Raw genomic sequence first — 20,642 nt, 5'->3', positions numbered from 1 at the left:
AGCTGCTGGGATAGGCTCCAGCCCCCTGACCCTCAATAAGAAGAACGGAAGAAAATGGATGGATGGATGGATGGTTTTTGTCTTCTAACCCTTTGTGGCAGCTGTGGGACCAGACATACTGTAGTTTGATAGTTTTTCTCTCATTAGCCTTCATTAGCTGAGTACAATAATTTCCTCCTCTACACCACCCACCTGTCTTCTAGGCTTGTCACGAGAACCGATACTTCGATACCAAGTTGGTAAATGGTAAATGGACTCAATTTTATATAGCGCTTTTCTACCTTAGCGGTACTCAAAGCGCTTTACAGTGTCATCTCATTCACCCATTCACACACACACTCACACATTGATGGAGGACGCTGCCATGCAAGGCGCCAACCTACTCATCAGGAGCAATTATGGGTTCAGTATCTTGGTCAAGGACACTTTGACATGGTCACCGGGGTCGAGGATCCAACCAGCGACCCTTTGGTTGCTAGACGGCCACTCTACCCCTGAGCCATGCCGCCCAGGATGTGACGGTACTGACTTTTCTAGAATACCTTAAGTACCGGTGGTACCGAGGAGCCAGATCTGGCCACTTCTTTAGCCTTGATTTTTGGCTGTAAATGAGCGATTATCTGGCAACCCTCCCACGGTGCTGATCACGCATCTGGGTCGTCAACTAAAGCGACAGCTGCCCCTCAATTAAAACACCAAAAGTCACGAATAGAAATACTTTGGATTCGAGGCTGATGAGGAGGGATTACTTAGTGATCCGCAAAAAACGATATGCAAAAAATGCCATCACCGTACCACAGCGAGGGGGAGCAACACATCAAACTTGGCAAAGCATTTAAAAGACAAACATCCAGATTTGTAAAAAGAATTCAAGGTGAGTGCATTTGAATTCACGTGTTACCATTGTTGCTCATATCTAATAACGTTACAATGATGAGATGAACCCATAATAAAGTAGTTGCCTGGCAAAGTAACATGAACGTTATGTCCAGCCTCGTCTGTCCCGCATAATAGTTACGTGACGTTGTCTGGCAGCTCATTTACTGGGTCGCCTAAAGTACCGTTAAACCACCCCGAAATAATGCATGTGATCAAATGTTATTCTTTGTTTGAGAGGGCTGGCATTGCTGTTTAGCCAGTGTTCTGAGTTGTAACTCTTTTTAGGTTAGGATTGTGTGTGTGTGTGTGTGTGTGTGTGTGTGTGTGTGTGTGCGCGCGCGCGCGCGCATGCGCAGTTATAGGTTAAACTACAGGGGATTTATTGTTTATTTTTTATTAGGGCCTGAGCCTAAATTTGTGGTATCGAGTATCGTGGAATTTAAGTGGTATTGATATCGACTACTAAATTTCTGGTATAGTGACAAGCCTACTGTCTTCTCGACCCCATCCCAACTAAGCTGCTTAAAGAGCCTCTACCCCTGTTAGCACCTCTCTCTTAGATATGATCAATGTGTCGCTGTTGTCTGGTTACATCCCACAGTCCTTTAAAGTAGCAATGACAAAACATCTTCTCAAAAAAACAAAAAAAACAACCCTTGCTCCAGGGGCCTCATGTATCGGTTCTAGCGTGGATCTCATACTAAAAAACTGCGGTCGCAAGAATCGCGAAAGTTGCTATGCACAAAAAAATCCGGATGATTATGTGCGAGTGCCGGAATCCACGCACGTTTCCTTGATACATCCCAATCAGCGTGGAATTGAGCACAGATGTCGGAGTGACCAGGCCCTCCCCCGTTACGCCCACCTCTAAATACACAAATTTATTTAAATAGGGTGTCCGCTGTCCGTGCTAGCAAAATAATGTCAAAGAAAAAGAGGTTCACGGCGTGCGAGCTGGTCAGGAAGGTGGAGGAAAGACAGCAGATTCTGTTTGGCAGCCTGCCCAGTGGTGTCAGTATAAACAATGAACGTTGTGAGTGGGATAAGAAGTGAGAGGGTGAACGTGGTGGGTTCAGACCAACGCACCCACGCAAGATAGAAAAAAAGTGGTGGGACCTGTTATTGGCTGAAGTTCCCTTCTCATCACCAGTGCTGTTTATCATCATGTTCATACATCTTAACCACTTCTAATGATGTAAAGAACGAGTCGCTACGCGTATTTGAAGTTTTATGACTATGGTAGAAAAGTGTTGGCTCCTCCTTTACTGAACAATCAAAGTGATACAAAGCACAGTTTTCTTTGCTTTAGACATCCATTGTGTAAATTGTGTGCTTTACTTTTATCCTTTTAAGGGCGCCCGTAAGTTATTGGAGCTTCTGCATTAAAGAAAGTAAATAAAGTGACAAACAGAGCCCAGGAACCAAGAGTGGATGTTCATTGTACGCGTCAACAATTATCTCCGGTATTTAGCCCACAGCGGCTCATGGATAGTGGTTGTCAATTAGCTGCAATATAAGTCAACAGCGAATGTTTTGAAGTGCTGATCCACGGAAAATTTTGGTGATGCTGGATTTCTTGGATCATTTCTGACACTTCAATCAGGGAAATTGGAGCGCGCTGTGTGGAGTGCTAAAGTTCATTCATCGCCGGTGTATTTCATTCAGGCATTGTCCAGCCTGCCTACTTCGGCTCGCTTGTCACAGCTGCTGATATAAGGTATGGCTACACACATATGCTACACAACAGGTGATTATTTGTAAACTAATCTATTCCCCTGGCAGGCTTTAGCAGTATATCCACATAAGGTGGTTGTACTGTTTTTTTGTCATAAAGCCGTTTGTTATTTTCGTGTCATCAAGCGGGTGGAGCCATCGGCTCGGGAGTGCCGCCGTAGTTCTTGTATTAAGGCTGTTTGTCTTGTTCAAGGCTAACGGTATTTAGGTGCATAAGTACCCACCGCTAGTATGCACAGAAGACTAGGGTGAGATGGATAGTTTAGTCTCCTATTAGGCAGTTTAGGGGGAATAAATTTGGCCTAGTTGCCTGTTGGTTTATCATTTAGATAATTGTTGTAGTGTGGCCTGTACCTTTTTTTTTATGTAACATGATGTCATTAAAGCGCTGTGTGAAGTAATGATGATATTTGGCTGTACAGCAAAAATTAAAGAGTTGGAATGTCAGGGTTAAACATTTCAGAGATGATTTCAATTCCCAAAGTGTCAATTTAACACATTGTATTTAAATTGGGTTCAGTGTTGGAGTTATTTGAAAGAGATGATCACGTCAATGTTACTCAGCTCAGTCCTGAGATAATACCACTCCCAAAGTGTAATATTTAACACTTCCTGGTGTAATGGATAAGTGTCTAGAGTCATTCAATATGGTTGACGAAATCGGTGTTAATACTACTCCCAAAGTGTTGGTTTAACACTGTCTGGTGTAATGGTTAAGTGTTAGCAGTTACTTTTAATAGTTTATTCAAATCACTCCGCCCTGGAGTTGATTTTTACTCCCAAGGTGTCATTTTTAACACTCTCTGATTTAAACATCGCATTGACATCAGTGTTAATTCAACTCAGGAGAGACATGAATAAACTCCTCCCGCGGCCCACACTTCTGCACCTCATTTTGAACTGATGAGCCCTGACAAACACACGGTGCTGTGCTGGCGTTTTATCAAAAAGTTTTTTGGTGTACAACACAAATTTCATAGTAAGTGCAGGGTTTTTGAAATTATAGTAAATGTGTGCTGCAAACTGCAATATGCAGCGACAAGGAAACATCCACAGAGATGTGGCGTTGTGGCCCATTCTTGACAAATGTTTGGCATGATAGTAGCCTGGTGGTGAACAGGTTGTTTGTGGTCTGTAGCTTGGCCATTTACAATGAAAAAAGATGAAGCCAAATGCTTGCATGTTTATTCTCTGCTGTAAAGGCTTCAAATGGCTCGGTAGTAGGCTACTGTGTTTGGTTACTTTCTGCATAGCCCAAGATGCTGGACTTGTCTCTCATTAACATTCGAGGCAACCCAGTTGGGTGTCCCTGCAAAGGCCGCATTTACAGTGAGCAATGTCTGCATAAACGTTCTACCGCAAATATGAAGGGCTTACCACACGCCTAAAGCCTGGTTTAGACTTCTGTGTCGCATCGAGGCCGTACCTACGCCATTGACGCGACGCTGTCACTGACCATTTATAGTTCTGTGTCAAGGGAACGCGTTCTGCAATTCAGCGCCAAGCCTCTAGGAGGGTGTGGTTTTGTCTTTGTATGTCGGATTCCTTGTTTTTTTTCCGGTCACAGACAACAATTCACACACAAAGAGGAGTTGTAGAGGTGGTCGTACTCGCACACCTCCTCAATAATCCTTTCTTCGGCTTGGTGCATTTTTTCTTGGAGCTTTCACCACAGAAACTTTGAAAATGGCGGTGTTGTCGTGCTGCGACCATAGGGCTGCAACTGAACCGGAAATTACGTTCTGAGTGGACCAATCACAGTCCTTGACATTCACATCACCACGTGTCGACGCAACGCGTAGTCAGGATTTTTTGGAGGCGCGTATCAGGCTACGGCGTAGGGTCCGTGTAGGGGTCTGCGACGCCGTTGACGTGACTCAGAAACATAAATCAGGCTTAAGTTGCCTCGCTATCTAGCCTAAAGGTCATTTAGCCTACTTTTGCCTCACATCTGAAGGCAAATATAAATCAGCGTTCCGAGGGGTGGCTGGCCTGCAAGGCTAGGTGCTAAGCATCAAGCCCTGATTCTAATCGTGCTTTGTAGTCTTGCAATTCACACGGATGAAAACAAAGATGTATTTTTTTAGCCTACTATAACTTTTGCATGTAGTCTGCTTCATTTTTAATTATTTCAGGTTTCATTTGCTTGACTTTATTGCAGGTCTGAACAATGTTGGTCACTGATAAATATAAAACACAACAGAAGTATGTGAAAGTGGAGGAAGGGCGGTTTGACTTTCTGCAGTTCCATGATAAAGGTAATGACAAAGGCCACCAATGATTGTAAATGTTTGAAAAGGTTGAGATCACTGATTTAAGAAATTATCTAGTTTAGTTTTTATCTAGTTGAATTCCCATTACTGCATGTACTGCATAATGTATCATTCAAATTGTTAATCAGAAGAGTTGTGCTCTCCATTCAGTACAGTGACTGTGTGATCAACCTGAATGCGCTTTTCTGTCTTTTACAGTCAAAGAGAAATTTTGCCTGCCACCAGAAGCAGGTCTCACATATAAGGATGCAACTGGCACCGAGGTTGATGCTGACATCTTCAGTGACGTCATTGGCCAGGGCAATGTGGTCCTCACAGTTTACTCCAATGACGGTGAAGTCTAACCACAGGTATATTGTGACCAGTGGTTCCCAAACTTTTTAGCCAGTGACCCAAAAAAGAAATTAGACGTTCGCCCAGGACCCAACTAGTGAAAATGCCCCGCGTTGAGAGCTTGTAGATCAGGTATTGTCACTAGTTTTTAAAGATTTGTTTTCTACATTTATGGAATTTTGGATTTTCCTTTCATTTATTCAAGAAATGAAACAGAAAAAACATCTAATTTGGGATTAATTGATGAAAATGACAGATTTTTTGGAATCTGTTTGATTTATTTTTTAAATGATCACTCATTAAAAAATGTAGGAAAAACAAATGGGACACAAAAAAAGGGGACATAAAAATATCTGTGGCCCACAAATGGGTTCCGACCCAGTGTTTTGGAAACAGTGGTGTACTGTAGACTGTGATTCTCAGGCTTTTCAGGACGTAAAAATCATTGTAACTGAGGACCACACACACACACACACTTTGTTTGACTCTGTTCCACAGATAAATATTGTGAAAGTAGCAGTAATGGTGTTTTTATTTGAGGGTCTTAAGTCCTTAAATGATTACTTCAATGTCACCTGGGGGACCTCCGTGGGGTCCCAACCAACAGGTTTAGAACCACTGGTGTAGACTACTTATTAGATGCAATTATTTAGCCTAACCTTTTCATTTCCTTTAGAATTTTCGGATCGCTCCTGCACCCTGCCGCAACTTCAGGAGCGCCAGAAGTGGCAGAGCACCAGACGAAACTTTGTTCCTGGAGACATTGTGATTATCGTAGACGACTCTGCTCCTCGCAACTCGTGGCTCACTGGAAGGGTTGTGCGTGCTGTTTCTGACAAGGGAGGATTTGTGCGTCAGATTCGCATCAAGACTAGAAACAGTTATCTGGACAGGCCCATCACTAAGGTGTGCCTTCTTCAAGAAGCGGAGGAGTCATGAAGAGCTGCATTGACTTCTCATCCTTTTGTAGATATGAACAATTTGCATTGACTTGGACACTTATGCATGTGAATGGATTTGTACTGAAGATTTTTAGATTTGAAGGATTATTTGCTAATTGCTACAGATTTTAGGTTGTTGGGTAAGGACTGTCTTGTATGTGATGTGGTTTAACTCATTATTTTTCTAAGTTTGTCTCCTACATGTTAGTAGTTGTGTAATTATTGCTTGAGCATAATTAGGGGCCGGAATGTAGGAGCCATATCTGTAAGTTTGAATATTCAAAGGTTTGGTTTGTGTGGGCACACTGCATTGGCACTTTGGTTGATGGTGTGTCACTGTGGGTTGGACTCCGCTGTCATTTCTAACTCCACTTACCTGTTCACGGGGCTAGGCTTGGATCATGGCGTGGGGTGAGTGTCAGGGTGAAACTCGCTGTTGACCGCTTCGCTTTAGACATACATTGTGTAAGATGTGTGCTTTACTTTTATCCTTTTAAGGGCGCCCGTAAGTTATTGGGGCTTCTGCGTTAAAAAAAGTAAATAAAGTGACAAACAGAGCCCAGGAAACAAGAGTGGCTGTTCAATGTGCGCGTCAACAATTATCTCTGGTGTTTAGCCCACAGCGGCTCATGGATTTTAGTGGTCGTCAATTAGCCGCAATACATGCATTAGAAATAGAGAGGAAATCTTTCAGAGCGCGAGCAGTGGTACAAGCTTATGACGTACTTATGCTCGCGCAGGTTTGGTGAGGAAAACTGTGCTTTCACTTTGATCGTTCAGTAAAGGAGGAGCGTACGCAGCGACTCGTTCTGTCTGTCATTAGAAGAGGTTAAGATGTATGAACATGATGATAAACATAAACTGGTGATTAGAAGGGAACTTTAGCCAATAACAGGTCCGACCACTTTTTTTCATCTCGTGGGTGTGCGTTCATCCTCTCGCACTTCTTATCCCACTCACTACGTTTATTGTTTATACTGACACCATTGGACAGGATGTCAAACAAACTCTGCTGTCTCTCCTCCACCTTCCCGACCAGCACCTCCAGCTCCACGCCGTGAGCCTCTTTTTCTTTGACATTGTTTTGCGAGCGCGGACCGCGGATACCCTATTTAAATGAATTTGCGTATTTATAGGTGGGCGTAACGGGGGAGGGCCCGGTCGCTCTGACATCTGTGCTCAATTCCACGCTGATTGGGATGTATCAACGAAACGTGTGTGGTTTCCAGTGCTCGCACATATTGATCATCTGGATTTTTTTGTGCGCACACAACTTTCACGATTCTTCCGACTACAGTTTTTTAGTATGAGATCCATGCAAGTATTGAGACATGAGGCCCCAGTTCTGCAGCCTCCTCCAGCAGCACCCAGGATCTGGGATGAGGGGAGCCTGAAGGCTCCGGAGAAGAAGACGAGTTAGTAATATGTATGAGTATGATATATGTATGACACATATAGGAGGACAGAGAGGGAAGAGAGGAGGAGAGAGAAGCCCAGTGCACCATGGGAGATCCCCCAGCAGCCTAAGCCTATAGCAGCATATCTAAGGGCTAGCCTAACCAGCCCTAACTATAAGCATGATAAAAAGGAAGGTCTTTAGTCTGCTCTTGAAGGTCGAGAGGGTGTCTGCATCCCGGACCGAAACTGGAAGCCGGTTCCACTGGAGGGGAGCCTGACAGCTGAAGGCTCTGGCTCCCATTCTACTTTAAGAAACTCTAGGAACCACAAGGAACCCCGCATCCTGGGAGCGAAGGGTTCTGGCTGGGTAATAGGGGACTATGAGCTCTGTCAGGTATGAAGGAGCCTGACTGTAGAGGACTTTGTATGTTAGAAGGAGAATTTTGAATTTTATTCTAAATTTGACAGGGAGCCAATGCAGAGAAGCCAGTACAGGAGAGACATGGTCTCTTCTACTAGTTCTCGTCAACACGCGGGCAGCGGCATTTTGGACCAGCTGGAGAGTCTTTAGGGACCTTCTGGTGCAGCCTGATAGGAGGGAATTGCAGTAATCCAGCCTGGAAGTAACAAACGCATGGACTATTTTTTTCTGCATCTTTTTGAGACAGGATGTGTCTGATCTTAGCAATGTTTTGTAAATGAAAGAAAGCAGTCCTAGAAATTTGCTTAATGTGGGAGTTAAAGGACAGATCCTGATCGAAAAGAACTCCTGGGTTCCTTACGGTTGTGCTGGGGGCCAAGGTAATACCTTCCAGGGTACCTATCTCATTAGATAGGATGTCTCTAAGATGTTCTACACCCAGGACAATGACTTCAGTTTTATCAGAGTTTAATAGAAGGAAATTATGGGTCATCCAAGTTTTTATCTCCTTTAGACAGGCCTCCAGATTAGTCAGCTGATTCATTTCATGAGGATGCATTGATAAGTACAGCTATGTGTCATCAGCATAGCAGTGAAAATTAATTGAGTGTTTCCTAATAATGTGACCGAGAGGAAGCAGATAAAGAGTGAAGAGGATTGGTCCCAGCACAGAGCCTTGTGGAACACCATACGTGACTACAGTGGTTTCCGAGGGGTTATCATTAGTTAGTACAAACTGAGATCGACCAAGTAAATATGACCTGAACCAGTTTAGTGCAGTTCCTTTCTTGCCAATGACATGTTTCAGTCTCTGCAGAAGGATATGGTGGTCAATGGTATCAAAAGCTGCACTAAGATCTAATAGGACCAGCACAGAGACCAGTCCCTCATCTGATGCTAGTAGGAGGTCATTGGTAACTTTGACTAGTGCTGTATCTGTGCTATGATGGAATCCTGAAACCTGACTGGAAATCCTCTAATAGGCTGTTGCTGTGGAGAAAGTCACACAGCTGTTTAGCAACTACTTTCTCCAGAATTTTGGAGAGAAAAGGAAGATTTGATATTGGTCTGTGGTTGGCCAAAACTTCTGGATCCAGGGTTGCTTTTTTGAGAAGGGGTCTAATTACTGCTACTTTAAAGGACTGTGGGACGTAACCAGATAACAGCGACACATTGATCATGTCCAAGAGAGGGGTGCTAATGAGGGGTAGAGAGTCCTTAAGCAGCTTAGTTGGGATGGGGTCTAGAAGACCGGTGGATGGTTTAGAGGAGGAAATTATTGAACTGAGCTCATGAAGGCTAATGGTGGGAAAACTGTCAAAGTGTATGTCTGGTTCTATAGCTGCCTCTAAGGCTTCTGATGTCATAGGTGCCATGTTGTCAGCTGATGGCAGGAGGAGGTGAATTTTCTCTCTAATAAGGACAATTTTGTAATTAAAGAAGTCCATGAAATCTTTGCTGCCCAGGGAAGAAGGAATGCTAGGTTCAGTAGAGGTGTGGCTCTCTGTCAGTCTGGCTACAGTACTGAAGAGGAACCTGGGGTTGCTCTTCTGCTCCTCTATTAGTACCAAGTAGTAAGCTGCTCTAGCTATACAAAGGGCTTTCTTATAACTTTTAAGGCTGTCTTGCCAGATTATATGAGACTCCTCCAGTTTGGAGGAGTGCCATATTCTCTCTAACTTCTGGGTTTTTTGTTTAAGGTGTCTGGTTTCTGAATTGTACCAAGGTGTTTGTTTTCTTGGATTTATAGATTTTCTATTTTAGTGGGGCAATTGAGTCCAAAGTTGTTCTTAAGGTGCCTGTTGCACTATCGATAAAATGATCAATTTGGGAGGGACTAAGGTTGACAACAGTGTCCTCTGTAACAATGGGACATAACACTGAATTTAGCGCCAATGGAATCGCTTCCTTAAATCTAGCTACAGCCTGATCAGACAAACATCTTGAAACCACCGTTCTGAGTGGAGTGTAGCTGATTAGTGCAAATTCAAAAGTGATTAATTGATGGTCTGATAAAAGCGCGTTCTGTGGAAATACAACTAGATGTTCAGATTCAATTCCATATATTTGGATGAGGTCAAGGGTGTGGTTGTGACGGTGAGTCGGTTCATGAACAGACTGATGGAAATCAATTGTGTCTAGAAGAGATATAAATGCAGCACCCAGACTGTCGTTATCAACATCCACATGAATATTGAAGTCACCTACAATAATGACTTTTTCTGATTTGAGAACTAAACTGGATATAAACTCTGAAAATTCAGATAAGAATTCAGAGTCAGGACCAGGAGGGTGGTACACAATAATAAATAAGAGTGGCTGTATTGTTTTCCAGGCTGGATGAGACAAACTGAGAATCAGGCTTTCAAATGAATTGAAACTTATTTTGGGTTTGGGATTTATTACTACACACATGTCAAAAATAGCAACTCCACCTCCTCGGCCAGAGCCTCAAGGAATATGAGTATACTGGGCTAGGCTAACATGCTCATCATCACGCAGCCAGGTTTCAGTGAGACAGAGCAGGTCAATACAATTGTCAGATATCAATTCATTAACCAATTCAGTTTTTGGCATCAGAGATCTGATATTTAAAAGTCCACATCTAATTTTTAGATTTTTTTTTAGTTAATTTAGTGGTTGTGTTAATTTTGATTAGGTTTATTTTTTAGTTTTTTTTGATTATATTTATTATATTATTATATATATATATTATATATATATATTATATTTATTCTTCTACAAGTAGAATTGGAGTGAGTAAACTGACGTGGTCAGGGGACAGACACAGTCTCTATGTAGTTTTGGGTGGGTAACTGCCCTAATGGATGCGCAGAGAAGCGTGTAAGACGGCAGCTCTGCTTCCTGGTCTGAACTCTGGATTGTCAGGGTTTTGGTTCTATTATAAACTGGGCCATATTTCTGGAAATGAGAGCAGCTCCGTCCAACGTGGGATGGATGCCGTCCCTCATAATCAGACCAAGTCTCCCCCAGAACATTTTCCAATTATCTATGAAGCCCACTTGGTTTGCTGGACACCACCTCGACAGCCAGCGATGAACGACGACATGTTGTCGCTGGTCCGATTAGGCAGGGGTCCAGAGAACACTACGGTGTCCGACATCGTCTTCGCAAATGTACACACAGACTCAATATTAATTTTTGTGACCTCCGACTGGCGTAGTCGGACGTCATTACCGCCGACGTGGATAATGATTTTATCGTATTTACGTTTACTTTTAGCCAGCAGTTTTAAATTTGACTCGACGTCGCCCGCTCTGGCCCCTGGAATGCACTTGACTATGGTTGCCGGTGTCGCTAATTTCACATTTCTCATTATGGAACTTCCAATTACCAGAGTAGATTTCTCGGCGTTTGTGTCGCCGAGTGGGGAGAACCTGTTAGAGACGTGAAGCGGTGGTTTGTCGCTGACAGCAGGCTTCTGCTTCGGACTATGCTTCCTTCGGACAGTCACCCAGCCACCCCGGTTTCCCGGCTGCTTGGGAGCTGCTGGGGGAACGCTAGTTGGGGCTAAGCTAAGACGGTCAGCACCAGCTAACAGGGACTGGCTAGCTCGAGCGGCTAATTGATTTGATCCATCGGTGCGGAGCCGCCGCAGGTCCAATTCTCCTCGATAAGCGTCGCCTCCAACGCTACAAACAAACTACACTTAACGCATGTATCCGTATCTCTAAAGGAGGCTGAGGAGTAACTAAACATGTGGCACACTGAGCAGGAGAGAGGAGAGCGAGAGGGGGAAGCCATTGCTAGCTTAGAGTGGAGAGTTTACAGAAATAAAGGTTGTCAGACAGATAGTCTTTAAACTTAGGCCAAATAAAGCAAATAGATATGTAGTTTGGTAAGGTAATTTATCAAAGAATAAGGAATTAGCGGGGATGATCACACTTAAGCTAGCACAGCAAGCAAAGCACTACGTTCAGCAATGTACAAACAGGAAGTGAGGTCACACGCTTACCGCAACGCAGGTAGAGAAGAGGGGCCAGACAAAATCTTTCTAAAAATAGTTAGGTGTAGTGGTCCGTGGTAGTCCCACCCAGCCCCTACTTTTGAGAGTGCCAACAAAAGCCGGAGAAGTGTACTTTTATTTTTTCAGAAATTGAAAATTAAAGGCACCTAGTGCGACCAACACATAGTGATATTTTGAAAATAAAATTGCACAAGTGAATAGAATATTCAAACACATAACAAATAAATTCCAATCGGAAGCAATGCTTCCAACACCAGTAGCACAGGTGGGGAACAAAAACCCTGATTTGGAAAAAGACATTCAGAAAATTTCGGGAAAGTGGGAGAAATGAACCAAGGGTTTAGAATATGCTTGGCCAGAGGGAGGCACGTTCGATGTGGCGGTTTGTGAAACTATGGAGACCAGACTGAATGACTACAAGCCTCAAGACAAATCAAAGAAACGTCAGGAAAAGAGAGACTTAGAGCTGAAAATTTTGAAGCTGTTCAAAACTGAAGGTCAACAGTATAGAGCAAATCTGAGACAAGGTCTTATACAACTGAAAAATATGATGGGGAAACAGAAGGGCCAGGCAAGTAAGCAACTTAATATAATAGATGCCAAAGGGCTGTATCCAAGTTTGGAGGGTTGGCTTAGGTTTCATGGAAGCGTGGACTCTCTCCCCCTCGTGGAAGAAGACGACAACCTTCCAGACCATTTCCCCATTTAAGGGGATAATTCCACCTCCGAAAACTCAAGAAACAACCCTAATAATGCAATCACAAGCCGCCGCAGCAGATTGCAAGAGGAGTTGGGAGAAACGATAGAGAACCATGAGGCAGAAAGACAAAGAAAAACACATTCAAGTCAGAACAGCAACACACAAACACCACCCAGAGCAATAGAAACTGCATCCAAAACACTGTAGCACCACTAAGAAAACAAATTTTTGAAACAATCAACGGAAACCTGAAGGCAAAAATCAGTAAGATCTGTGCCAACACAAAGCTTAACTGGAGGGATGCTTTGCCACTAGCACTAATGAGCTACCGCATGCAAACTAACAGAAACACACTTCTCACGCCACACCAGATGCTTACAGGTCGTCACCTGCTCCACACCTTGAACGATTGAAAATGGAATTGTCTGACTATATGAAACAACTAACTGCTTACTTACAGAAAAAGCAAAGGAGACAAAGGCCGACCAGATGGTCAGCAGACAGGTGGTACCAGGTGTACGTGGAAGTCTATAGGAGAAAGTGGCACGAGCCGAGAAGAGATGGCCCGTAAACCGTGTTGAGGGCAACCCCGACAGCAGTCCAGGTCGAAGGAAGCACGACGTAGTATCATCTGAGCCATTGCACCAAGGACCAGTAGAGAAAAGGGTAGTATAAAACTGAAAAACCATGAAGAGAATCATGTGGTTGTGCGTGACAGTAATGTGCAGCCTCGTGTTGCAATCACTAGGCAGTCTGGAGATGAGAGGAACTGCTCGTAGCCTGACTCTGGGGACGAGGCCACCGAGGCGTCTGCTGAGGTCACAGCTGCTCCAGAAGACAGCACACATCCACGCTCGGGTTAAGCATGATGCAACGACAAAATTGCCCATTCACACTGTGTTGAAACCCATGCCAGCATTTTCAGAAAATTCATCATGACACTAAACTGTTTAGTCACAGGTTAACCAGCGAGCCAAGAGAGACCTACACCCCATGTGGAAGTGGTGGGAGAGATGTCTTAGAAGTTATCAAGACTTACAAAGGGGGGAGAACTACAAAGGTAAAGGTGCCCTGGACAGCCTTAGTGGCAGTCAGTCAGAGTGAGTTTGAATCTAGGACAAGAGGACAACTGGTTCCAGCCGCACTGCTCCCACTGAGTCAAACCACGCCTCCTGATGTAACTCAGCCTCCAACTAAGAAATCTACAACACTCAATTCTCAAATTAAGACACCAGCTCCTGCTAAAGTTGTTACTACAGTGGGTATAACAATTTCACCAACCACTGTTAAAATTACTAAGAAAGTGACAGAGGCTGTTACAATTGGCATGTCCTGGTGGTATCATGGTTTCCAGAGTCAGGAATGACTCTACAGTTTGTGAGCAAGCCTGATCGGTATGAGGATCCTGTTCCTGTAAACCAGGCCTGTGAAGATTTCACCATGACCTTTCCTTATGTGTCCCTTTTGAGTGAGTAGACACAGGCCATCGCGGACAGCTGCTGGATGTGCGGAGACAACATCGTGAGGAACATTTTGCCTCAGCGGTGGAACGGGCTCTGTACGCTGGTGCGCTTGCGGGTGCCTGTAGTTGTCGCATACAAGGGGATAGAAGAGGTGCTAGGGGTCATTAAAGATAATAACGGTTTGCCCAGACAGAAGAGACAAGGGACATCAGAGGAACAAGTTTATCTTAACGGTATTGGTTTACCCACAGGAATCTCGAAAGAGTTCAAAGCTCAGAATGAGGTAAGAGCGGTGAGGTAAGAGTTAGAATCTATATTACCCTGGATCACAGTTAACAAGAATGTGAACTGGATTAACTATATTTATTATAACCAGCAGAGATATGTCAATTACACATCTGAAATCCTTAAACAGTTAGGCCAGCAGCTACATGAGACAAGTGCCATGGCCAGAAGAAGGAGGAGTATGTAAATTTTCCGGACGATGTGTTGTACAGTGATTTCAAATTTTACCTCAGCGGATGGAGCGATGGACAAAAAGCTGGATTTTGTAACGGACATACAAGGAGCTCAATTAATAAGTATGTTGACCCCGGAGCAAGCGGTGCGCAGATTTGTTCCCTGATCCTGATGATTACGAGGACAGTCTGGAGGACGATGGGAATGCACTTGACTATGGTTGCCGGTGTCGCTAATTTCACATTTCTGAGAATGGAACTTCCAATTACCAGAGTATTTTCTCAGCGGGTGTGTCGCCAAGTGGGGAGAACCTATTCGACACGTGAACTGGTGGTTGGTCACTGACAGCAGGCTTCTGCTTCGGACTATGCTTCCTTCGGACAGTCACCCAGCCGCCCTGGTTTGGGGAGCGCTAGTAGGGGCTAAGCTAAGACCGTCCGTACCAGCTAACAGGGACTGGCTAGCTTGAGCGGCTAATTGTTTAGATCCATCGGTGCGGAGCTGCCGCATGTCCAATTCAACCTCGCTAAGCCTCGCCTCCAATGCTACAAACAAACTACATTTAACGCACTTATCCGTATCACTAACGGAAGTTGAGGAGTAACTGAACATGTGGCACACTGAGCAGGAGAGAGGAGAGCGAGAGGGGGAAGCCATTGCTAGCTTAGAGTGGAGAGTTTACAGAAAGAGACTGTCACTACAAGACAGATGGTCTTTAAACTTCGGCCAAATAAAGCAAATAGATATGTAGTTTGGGCAGGTAATTAGTCAACGAATAAGGAATTAGCAGGGATGATCACACTTTAGCTAGCACAACGAAGTAAAGCACTACGTTCAGCAATGCACAAACAAGAAGTGAGGTCACGCGCTTACCACAATGCAGGTAGAGGATGATAAAAGCACGTTCTGTGGAAATACAACCAGATATTCAGCTTCAATTCCATATGTTAGGACGAGGTCAAGGGTATGGTTGTGAACATGTCATTGGCATTAAAGGAACCGCACTAAATTGGTTTAGGTAATATTTACTAGGTTGATCTCAGTTCGTACTCGCTAATGATAATCCCTGTGAAACCACTACAATCAGTTATGGTGTTCCACAAGGGTTTGTGCTTGCTTGAACCTGGCTTCTTCACTCTGTACCTGCTTCCTCTTGGTCACATTATAAGGAAACACTCAATTAATTTTCAGTAATATGCAGACAATGCGCAGCTGTACTTATCAATGCATCCACATGAAACAAATCAACTGAATAAACTGAAGGCCCATCAAAAGGAAACAAAAAATATGGATGACCGATAATTTCCTTTTATTAAACTCTGACAAAACTGAAGATATTGTGCTGGGGCCAGAACACCCTAACCCTAACCCTAACCCTAACCCTTTGGACCACCTTATCTAATTAGATAAGTACCCTGGATGCCATCACCCTGGCAGTACCATAAGGAACCTAGAAGTTCTCTTTGATCAGGATCTGTTCTTTAACTCCTACATTAAGCAAATCTCTAGGACTGCTTTCTTTTGTCTACATAACATCGCTAAGATCATGTAAAACCTGTCTCAAAAAGATGCAGAAAAACTTGTCCATGCTTTTGTGTCTTCCAGGCTAGATTGCTACATTTCCCTCCTATCAGGCTGCTCCAATAAGTCCCTAAAAACTCTCCATTTGGTCCAAAACACTGCTTCCCGCATGTTGACTAGAACTGGTAGAAGAGACCATCTCTCTCCTTTTCTGACTTCTCTGCACTGGCTTCGCTGCTGTTGCAGGATGTGCTTGCTCATGGGGAATTGTTGGGTGTAAATTAATGGAAGGATTGTGGTACGAGACCTACTCCACTTGTAAAGTGTCATAAGATAACTTTTGTTGTGATTTGGTACTATACAAATAAAGTTGAGTTGACTTAAGTTCAGTTCAGCCAAATTAGCATTCTTGCTAACATGGACCAATGGCAAAGTACAGAATACAGAAATATATTCTCATGAGTGGATAATGTCAGCTATCCACTCATGACAAGTGTGTATGTGTGTGGGGGGGCAAAAACTAAATCCCGAGAGCCCCATGGCCTCTGAAGCCAGGTAGAGTGTGGCTCCAGGTATGCCCACTGTGGCCCCCTCAATCTTGTTTCTACTATTGTTTCTATTTAATCTTGAATATTGGCTAGCCAGAACTGGTGGACAGTGGTGTGGCTGGCAACAGTCACCTGAAGAACTCATTTCCCTTGCATCCTAGTTTAATCACCAGTGACTGTGGTTGTGTATCGCTTGGTGGATCTCCAACTCCATGGTCTGGGGTTGTGGTACAAGGAAGAGTTCCAGGCTGGACCAAAGAAATGTTGGACCCTGTGTTCACAAGGACACTGCACCAGGTACCGTTAAGGTTGCAATCAGTCCATATGACCAACCCAGACCCAGCTGCAAGCTGGTGAGAGATGGCAAGTCCTGTGAGCACGCAGGAGAAAGTTTTGAGTGGGTCTCATTTTCGTGCACAATTTTTGTCACAGTTCTAACCTCATACCCCTGTATGAAAGCTTGCAGAGGTACCTCTTCTTCTGTTGCAGCAATGACAGCCTCTCCCTGTGCCTGTGTGTTTTCTCTCCAGGTACTCTGGCTTCCTCCCGCACTCCAAAGACATGCAAGCGGGGACTAGGCTAATTGGATACACTAAATTGACCATAGATGTGGCTGTGAGTGTGAATGGTTGTCTGTCTATATGTGTTTGCCCTGCGATGGACTGGCGACCCGTCTAGGGTGTACCCCGCCTCTCGTCCGAAGGCTTCTGGGATAGGCTCCAGCCCTTCACAACCCTTAACAGGATAAGCAGTAGAAAAAAAAATTCTGCATCTTCTTCAAATTGAAACGCGACTGTTCACATTTAGATATTGCCAGTAATCTCAGATTGTTGCCAGAGTTTAATGAGAATGATATAGAAACCTTTTTCTGTTTGTTTTGAATGTGTTGCCGATTCCAGATCTTGGCCTGATGAGAAACAAACCTTAATGTTGCAGTGTGTCTTTACAGGTAAAGCTCGAGGAACCTACATTACCATCTATGTTAATGAGCACAAAGTCACCTGTTCTAGTGAGGCTTCAGTGTTGGCTGATGAATATGTGTTAACACACAAGCACATTTTTGATGAATGCTGCAGCCAGAATAAATATCAGAAAATTTGTACTTTTTCCCCAAAATTGGATCAACTGCCTACTGGAAGAAGTGATCCCGTTGTGTGTAATTATTGCCATCAAAAGGTCACTAGAAATAGGAATGTCCTTTGTTAAAAGAGAGAACGAAAGCAGCCCCAGCTGGCATCATTCTGGGAAATGATGTGGCTGGATGCTGGATATGGCCAGATGATGTAGAATTTGATAGTTTACAGCTTTCTGATGTGTCCAACCAATGAAGTATGACAAGTGTTGCATCTTTGTCATCTCCAGAAGTCTCTAAACTGAGCAAGCAGTTTCAGCAGCTTGTAGTGTGGAAACACAATGATCTGGTTAAACAGAGCCAGCAGTTACTACAGTCTGTGCTGTGACCCGTTCAATGACTGCTTCACTCACTGATATAAGAGAAAACCCTTGAGATTGTAAAGAAATTTGCATGGTCTCTGCCACCTGATCTTTGTGTTTCTCAGTCAGAGCTGGTGGAAGAACAAAAGCGGACCAATCTCTGAAGGATGTGTATGATCTGATTGTACCCACAATGCAGGTAGGAAAGGTGAAGCAGGGATATTTCCTCTTGGGTGGATTGGTTAGGATGTGGGCTCCTCATGATGAGACATTCAGTGGTGATCCTATTCTGTAAACGTTACCTTTAAAATTTAGGATTTGCTAACTGTAATGTGCCAGTCTACTCAATCCAGCTGCTTATCCTCTCTGTTCTATCAAAGTCTGTTGTTCAGGCCATGAGTCAGTTCATATCTGTGTTTGGCATTCCCAAAATAGCACAGGGTGAGCAAACTTTACATTTTGGCTATTTGCGCAAATCCTTAAACAACTTCACATAAAACACAACAAGGCCTTGGCATACTACCCTCAGAGCCAAGGTGCACGCAAGCACTTTCACCAACATTTGAAATCTTTGCTGCGCGCTTACTGCACAGAGCTAAAATCAGATTGGGAGGAGGGTTTGCCATGGCTCTTGTTGGCAGCAAGGGAGATTGGTCAAGAGGGTACAGGATTTAGTCCTAATGAGCTTGTTCTTGCTTAAACTGTCTGTGGTCCCTTGTCTGTGGTGCATGATCAGTGGAGGTTGACTGATCCTCCACAGAATTTGATTATCTATGTTACTGGGTTTAGGCAGAGACTTTTTGAAGCTGGGGAACTAGCTAAACAAAAATTTCAGGTTTCTCAGAAAAAATGAAAAGACTGTTTGACTCCAAGGTGAAGTGATGAAAATTTAGCCAGAAAAACGGGTTCTGGTTCCTCTGCCACTGGTAGAGTCACCCTTTCAGGTAAATTTTTTGGTCTATGTCATCAGGTTTCAGAACAAAATTACCTGATTGAAACGCAAAATAAAAGAAAATCATCTAAAATATGGCATATTAATCTGCTCAAGCCTTACCGTGTGGGCTCTTTCAAGTGAGGATGCCTAAGTTATCCAGCTCTGATGGTAAATGACTGCAGGTCAGTGCTTGAGGGGGAGGAGGAGGAGGATTTAGCAGGTGATGGGGTTTTGCAACCCTGACTCAAAAATTCAGAAACTCTTGCAAAATTAGATGGAATACTTGACCATTTGGAGGAAAGTAAATGTAAACAGGTGGTTGAGCTCATCCAAAGTTGCCTACCCAGGTCTGTTCTCTAATACTTCTTCTTGCACTCATTTAATTTAGCATGATGTGGATGTGGGAGATGCTAGGCCTATCACCCAGCACTTCTATTGGTTTTCTCCAGAGAATAGAAACATCTTGGACTCAGAAGTGTCATACATGTTGGATAATGGCATTGCTGAACCTTCTTCCTCTACCTGGGCCTCTTGTCTGTTGGTTAGCAAGCCCGATTACACCTATAGACACCGCACTGATTATAGGAAGGTCAATGCTATAACAAAACCTGATTCCTTCCCTCTTCCACGGATGGAAGACTGTGTTGGTCAGGTGGGCACGGCCAAATATGTTAGAAAGTTTGATCTTCTTAAGGGTTATTAACAGGTTCCACTTTCTAAGAGAGCCAGAGGAATTTGTGCTTTTGTGACACCATCAAGTCTGTACTCCTACACCGTCATGCCATTTGGACTGTGCAATGCTCCAGCCACATTTCAAAAGTTAATGAACAAAGTTGTGTGTGAGCTGGAGGGATATGCAGTCTACTTGAATGATGTAGTGATCTAGAGTAAGTAATGGAAAGAGCATCTTAATAGAGTAACCAGACTATCAATCTGGCCAAATGGGAATTTGCAAAGGCTACTGTAACCTATTTGGGCAAGGTTGTGAGACACAGAAAAGTTTGTCCCATTCACGCAAAAGTCTTGGCAATAGAAGAATTTCCTGTTTCATCCACAAAGTAGGAGCTGTTGCATTTCTTGAGGATGGCAGGTTATTATCAAGGGTTTTGTGCCAATTTTGCCTCTGTTTTAGCCCCGTTGACTGAGTTGTTGAAGACTGATGTCAAATACATTTGTTTTCCCCTTTCTCAGTAGGCATTTGATCAAGTGGAATGTCTGTTGTCATCTGCTTGCAGCTCCTTGACTGGACCAGCCTTTCCAGTTGGAAGTGGATGTAAGTGATCTTGGGGCTGGGGCAGTTTTGTTACAGAGGAATGAAAGTGGGGACAAAAGGCCCATAAGTTACTTCTCAAAGAAAGAGTATCAGAAGGACTATTCTTATATAGAAGAAGAGGCACTTGCTCTTATTTGGGCCCTTTAACATTTTGTTGTTTATATTGGGTCAGGTTCTTTTTGGTGGTTTATACTGACCACCATCGTGACACAGCATCGAAAGTGGGGTACCCGCACCAGGCATAAAATTGTAGATCAGCAGTGTAAGCACCGAGATTTTCTCTCTCTCTTTGACGACCTATGAGCTAGTCTCGGGTATCATCAGCATAACCGTGACAGCCAAA

The 20,642-nt window shown here is 43.8% G+C and overlaps 1 long non-coding RNA gene and 1 pseudogene across 1 annotated transcript; one reads left to right on the top strand and one right to left on the bottom strand.

The window, feature by feature from the left end:
* Window positions 1-717: 717 nt before the first annotated feature.
* Window positions 718-6,650, top strand: LOC147253794 (uncharacterized). Its single transcript, XR_015118436.1, has 5 exons — window positions 718-874; window positions 2,483-2,596; window positions 4,775-4,871; window positions 5,085-5,236; window positions 5,896-6,650. It is a non-coding gene; the product is annotated as an uncharacterized LOC147253794 (long non-coding RNA).
* Window positions 6,651-10,864: 4,214 nt separating this feature from the next.
* On the bottom strand, window positions 10,865-15,246 carry LOC147253793 (uncharacterized; annotated as a pseudogene).
* Between the last annotated feature and the right edge of the window lie 5,396 nt (window positions 15,247-20,642).

The sequence above is a fragment of the Aulostomus chinensis genome, chromosome 11 (genome assembly GCF_037954235.1).
Source record: "Aulostomus chinensis isolate RoL2024-O1b breed Wild chromosome 11, RoL_Achi_v1.0, whole genome shotgun sequence".
Taxonomy (NCBI): domain Eukaryota; kingdom Metazoa; phylum Chordata; class Actinopteri; order Syngnathiformes; family Aulostomidae; genus Aulostomus; species Aulostomus chinensis.
This window is presented reverse-complemented; position numbering and strand designations above follow the sequence as displayed.